A 5,745-nucleotide genomic window follows, 5' to 3' on the forward strand; every position below is an offset into this window, starting at 1 on the left:
TTGTGATGAGATAGGGTTTCATCATGTTAGCCAAGCTGGTCTCAAACTCCTGACTTAAGTGATCTGCCTGCCTCGGCCTCCCAAAGTGCTGGGATTACAGATGTGAGCCAGCATGCTCAGACTCCATCATTTATTTTTAAAATATGAAATTAACAGAGGTATCTAAATGCAGGGGATTTTTTAAACCATTCTCAGCACTTGTATCCGATGGAGACAATGGTGGTCCTGCAGGGACTTGTGTGCTGCAGGTGTTTTAGGTTAAAATCGTTGTCACTCTGCTCAGATATTATAGCTCAACTTCCTGGACGTCAGAGAGGATGATCATATTCCCATTCCACCTTTTGTTATTAAATATTGTATTTCTTTTTTACAAGATCCTATGGGCCAGGTGCGTTGGCTCAGGCCTGTAATCCCAGCACTTTGGGAAGCCAAGGCAGGTGGATCTCCAGAAGTCAGGAGTTCGAGACCAGCTGGACCAACATGGAGAGACCCCATCTTTACTAAAAATACAAAATTAGCCAGGCGTGGTGGCGCATGCCTGTAGTCCCAGCTACTGGAACCCTGGAGGTGGAGGTTGCGGTGAGCCGAGATCATGCCATTGCACTGCAGCCCGGACAACAAGAGCGAAATTCCATCTCAAAAAATAAATAAATAATAAAACGTCATATGATGTATATATTTGTTCTATAGAAAAACTCGAAAGTAAGTTGCACTTAAGTGCCAAGACATAGAGCATCCCCTTTCCTGTTCAGCCTTACCCCTCCTTCATGTCTTAGTGGGCGCCACGGTTGTCAGTTCTCTGGCAAGAGATGGCGCACGTCCTGTGGAAGTGTATTTAGACATTCTTGTGAGATTTTAGAAAAACTTCTTCAGTGCATGTTCTGTTGCTGTAGCGTATCCTGCAAGTCTGGAAAAGTTAAATGGTTTCCTGTTAAGAAATAAAGGATAGGCTGGGCTTGGTGGCTCACGCTTGTAATCCAAGCACTTTGGAGGCCAAGGTGGGGGGATCACCTGAGGTTGGGAGTTCAAGAGCAGCCTGACCAACATGGTGAAAGCCCGTCTTAAAAAAAAAAAAAAAGAAAAAAAAAAGAAAGAAAAAGAAATAAAGGATAACTTACTCTTTAGTTTTTCACTCTTTAACAGTGCCACAGATGCTTCCTGTGGGCGCACCAACTTCACTAAAGAACTCTAAGGGTAGCTGGGCACAGTGGCTAATGCCTGTAATCCCAGCACCTTGGGAGGCCAAGGCAGGTGGGATCATGAAGTCAAGAGATTGAGACCATCCTGGCCAACATGGTGAAACCCCATCTCTACTAAAATAGAAAATTAGCTGGGCATAGTGGCAGGCACCTGTAGTCTCAGCTACTTGGGAGGCTGAGGCAGGAGAATCACTTGAACCCCAGAGGCGGAGGTTGTAGTTAGCCAAGATTGCACCATTGCACTCCAGCCTGGCAACAGAGTGAGATGCTGTCAAAAAAAAAAAAAAAAGAACTCTAAGGGTTTCTTCAGGTCAGGCAGTTGAAAATGTTGCTTCTGGCCGGGCGCGGTGGCTCACGGCTGTAATCCCAGCACTTTGGGAGGCCGAGGTGGGTGGATCACGAGGTCAAGAGATCGAGACCATCATGGTCAACATAGTGAAACCCCATCTCTACTAAAAATACAAAAATTATCTGGGCATGGTGGCGCACGCCTGTAGTCCCAGCTACTCAGGAGGCTGAGGCAGGAGAATTTCTTGAACCCAGGAGGCGGAGGTTGCGGTGAGCCGAGATCGTGCCGTTGCACTCCAGCCTGGGTAACGAGGGAAACTCCATCTCAAAAAAAAGAAAATGTTGCTTCTTCAAGGATGGTGGATTTCCTATGTTGCTAGATCTGGCTACGTTTTTACCTCTACTCACAGTTACAAAGGCGCCCTCTCCCACCAACACCATGCAAGATTTTCTACTCCTTTAAGCAAAACTTACTTCTCTTTTTATATTTTGATTATCTGGGAAAAAGGACTACTTTATGGTGTTTCATTTTCTGATTGCTTGGGAGTCTGAGTAAGTCTGTTACTTTGTGTACATGTATATAGAAAATTGGTTGTTAAGCTGGGCATGGTGACTCACATCTGATAATTCACACATCTTCATTTCCTTAGTGTCAGTTTGTGGTGGTTTCATTTGTTGCTTTGTGTGGATCATGTTTCCTTTTCTCTTTGAATCTCTTGTTATCTTGGGACCTCAGCATTTCACTAATCAGCCATTCCTCCTACTTTTTAACTTCTGGCTTCCTTCAGGGAGGACACTCTTTATTCATCCTGACTAGATACTCTGGAGACCTCTCAAGCCTTTTCTGGGAATGTGTCATCTCTGGGATTTTGCTTTTTCCAATAGGAAATATACCATGGCACCTAATTAAAGTACATTTCCAGCCTATGTAAATAACACAAAACTTCTGAATTGGTGATGTCAACAAGACAAAGGCATAGGAAGTCCCAAACACTACGTCCGTCATGAAGACACACATCTAGTAACAGCACATGTACCGATTGCCTTTGTAAGAAATCTAGGCCGGGCGCGTGGTTCACGCCTGTAATCTCAGCACTTTGGGAGGCCAAGGTGGACGGATCACCTGAGGTCAGGAGTTCAAGACCAGCCTGGCCAACATGGTGTAACCCTGTCTTAATTAAAAAAAAAAAAAAAGAAAGAAAGAAATAAAAGAAATCTAAACGCCACGTAAGTGGTTGGAACTCTTAATAAATGCCCAGTAGGAAAATTTGAGACACTTACTGGCAGAGGTCCTACTCTGGCATCATGTGGTGTCACGGCGGTGAAACCACCAACTCTTGATTTCTCCAAGGGGAGGGAAAGTATGGAAAGGTCCATATAATATCCTGACGTTTCAGGGCACTGCCTGAGGGACAAGTTTCTGTCTTGGTTGAATATAAACGCTGAAAGTGAGAAGGTACCAGGTCAGGGAAACCACTGAGAATAAATACAACCAACATAAACCAGAGTCTGCAGTAACGCAGGCGGACACTAGGAGGCGAACCAGACCACAGTTTACCATGAAAACACAGCTACTGCGGAATTGCAGACTGTCAACAGGGGGGCGCCTGAAGAAAAATTGGCAAAGCTTCTCAGGTAACTACAAGCAAGTTTGTCCGAAACTTGCTGAAATGCACATAAGCAAAAGTGGTAATTTTAAAAATCATTGAAAAAAGTTAGTCATTGAGACACAACCCTTCTTATTTAACTGTGTGTACATGTGATGTATGTTCATTAGGGTATGCATGCAGAAGCCCACGGTTTTGTTTTTGTTTCTGTTTTTTAAAGATGGGGTTTCACCATGATGGCCAGGCTGGTCTTGAACTAGTGACCTCAGGTGATCCACCCACCTCGGGTTCCCAAAGTGCTAGGATTACAGGCGTGAGCCACCGCGCCCGGCGAAGCCCATGGTTTTTATTCAAAGACACATCATCACTTGAAATAAGTTTTATTTTTAAAACACCTGTCTTTTTCTCCGCGACCCGCCCCTTTGCCGAGGTCCGGTCAGCCCCTCCCTGCCAAGGCCCCACCTCCCCATCCACTCTGCCCCACCAACGCCTGGCCTTACCCCTCCACTACCCGCCCCTTTGCCGCGGTCCGCCCCTCCCTGCCAAGTTCCCGCCTCCATTCTCTCCGTCCCTCCCAATGCCTGGCTTCCCCACCCCCCGCGACCCGCCCCTTTGCCGCCCAGGCCCCGCCCCCAGGCCGCCGTCTCCCTTTCCTGCGCGTGCAGATTCCTGCAAACATGGAAGCAGATCTGGTGGAGTGAAGGGCCGCGTAAGTTTCCCTCTACCTAGCTTAAATGTGCATTTTGGAGCACGTTTAATCTAGGTAGAGGGAAACTCACCTGCGCTTCTGTTCCCCATGTCCGGGGGTTCCTATAGCCCTTAAAGTCCCCACACGGCTCCCTCCATTCCAAATTGTAGGGCTGATGGCCCATAGGGTCGTGGGGTGTGCCTTATGCTGTGCTGAGGCACGGGATCTGAGAAATAAAGAGGACACAGAAGTACAAGGAAAACGGAGCTAGGCTCGAGGGGCCACGCCACCTGTAAGTGGAGTCAGGCGAGACCCCGAATGTCCAGAAGCATCGGTATTTATTTTGTATAGGTTAGGGGGCAGGGCAGTGAGTGAAATCTTTAAGGATAGTGATAGGGTCATGAGCAATAAAACAAGGGGTTCACCCCCATTAGGTCACCTAGGCTGGGAGGTGGACAGTGCGCAGCAAGGAGTCCATTCCCATCAAGACAAGGGCCATGTGCAGTAAGGGGTCTGTAGGGCTGAGGGCCCCACAGGGTCGTGGGGTGAGCCTTAGGCTGTGGTGAGGCACAGGATCCGAGAAATAAAGAGACAGGACATAGAAGTACAAGGAAAACGCAGCTGGGCTCGGGGGGCCACGCCACCTATAAGCGGTATCAGGCGAGGCCCCAAACGTCCAGAAGCATGAGTATTTATTGTGTATAGGTTGGGGGCAGGGCAGTGAGTGAAATAATCTTTAAGGATAGTGATAGGGTCATGAGCAATAAGACAAGGGGTTCACCTCCATTAGGTCACCTAGGCTGGGAGGTGGACAGTGCACAGCAAGGGGCCCTTTCCCACGAAGGCAAGGGCCGTGTGCAGTAAGGGGTCCACCCCCATTAGGTCACCGAGGCTTGAAGGTGGGCCATGCGCAGTGAAGAGGGTACACTGTGCAATACTTCTATCTATGGGCAAACTACTTCTAAGAAGATTTATGGGGGGATGCTTTAAGTCACACAGCAGTGACAGAGCTGTCAGGGTTACCGCTACCCGCTGTCAGCTTCCAATGTGTTCTATGGGAAGATGCTTTTCGAGCAGCACAGTAGCAAGAGCTGATAAAGTTCACAGTCACCAAGGTGGATTACCGGTCTGAGGGCAGCCTTCCACAAGAACTGGAGCAAGGTCCTACAACTCCTTCGTCAGGAGGAGTGGCTCTTGCCCCAAGCCTGCCATACAGCGGGTATCTTTACGATACTGAACGCTGCCGCCTGGGCCATGGGTTCTTGTCCTGGTATAACTGTTTTCCCTTCAATCATGCTCTGCACTGTGTCTGCTCTAGGCATTCCTCTGATTATAAGCTGCTTATTCCTTAATTCTTGCTCTGTACTGTGTCCACTCCAGGAATTCCTCAGATTATGAACTAAGATATAATTATATATATATATGTAGGGAAATATTTTTTAGGCACTCATACTATCAACTATTATATGATTATATATAGAGAACTATATAAAGGGATTCTTCAAGCCCTAATTCTATAAACTAATATAGGATTATATAAAAGGAAATAGCTGAGTAGTAACACTATAAAGTGAGATATTCTTCAAGCCCTAACTGTGCCAGGGTTCTGCTTAGGTCTCTTTCCTCAGTGCCTATATGGGGGGTTACCCACACCGGCCAACAGTTTTAACACAAACCGTTTTCAACTTGGTAAGAGGAAAACATTTTGGTTTCTAACGTAAGTGGTCCACGTAAGTCTATTCTTTCACCTTACAACTGCTCAAACATGAACCGTGCTCCCCGGGTCACGGTAAACACTCCAGCGTTTCCTAACCGGGAAATAGACTAGCTACCAGCTAGGCTTAGGGAAGCGCAGACTCCGCCCCAGCTCCGCCGCGGCATTGCGTCCGCAGACCCCGCCTCTCTCCTAGGCCACGCCCCCAGACGGTCCGTGTCTCCGCGCATGCGCAGTTTCCTGCAGTTC

Source organism: Aotus nancymaae, unplaced genomic scaffold (genome assembly GCF_030222135.1).
Source record: "Aotus nancymaae isolate 86718 unplaced genomic scaffold, 86718_ANA_hifiasm-v0.15.2.pri h1tg000028l, whole genome shotgun sequence".
NCBI classification, from domain to species: Eukaryota; Metazoa; Chordata; class Mammalia; order Primates; family Aotidae; genus Aotus; species Aotus nancymaae.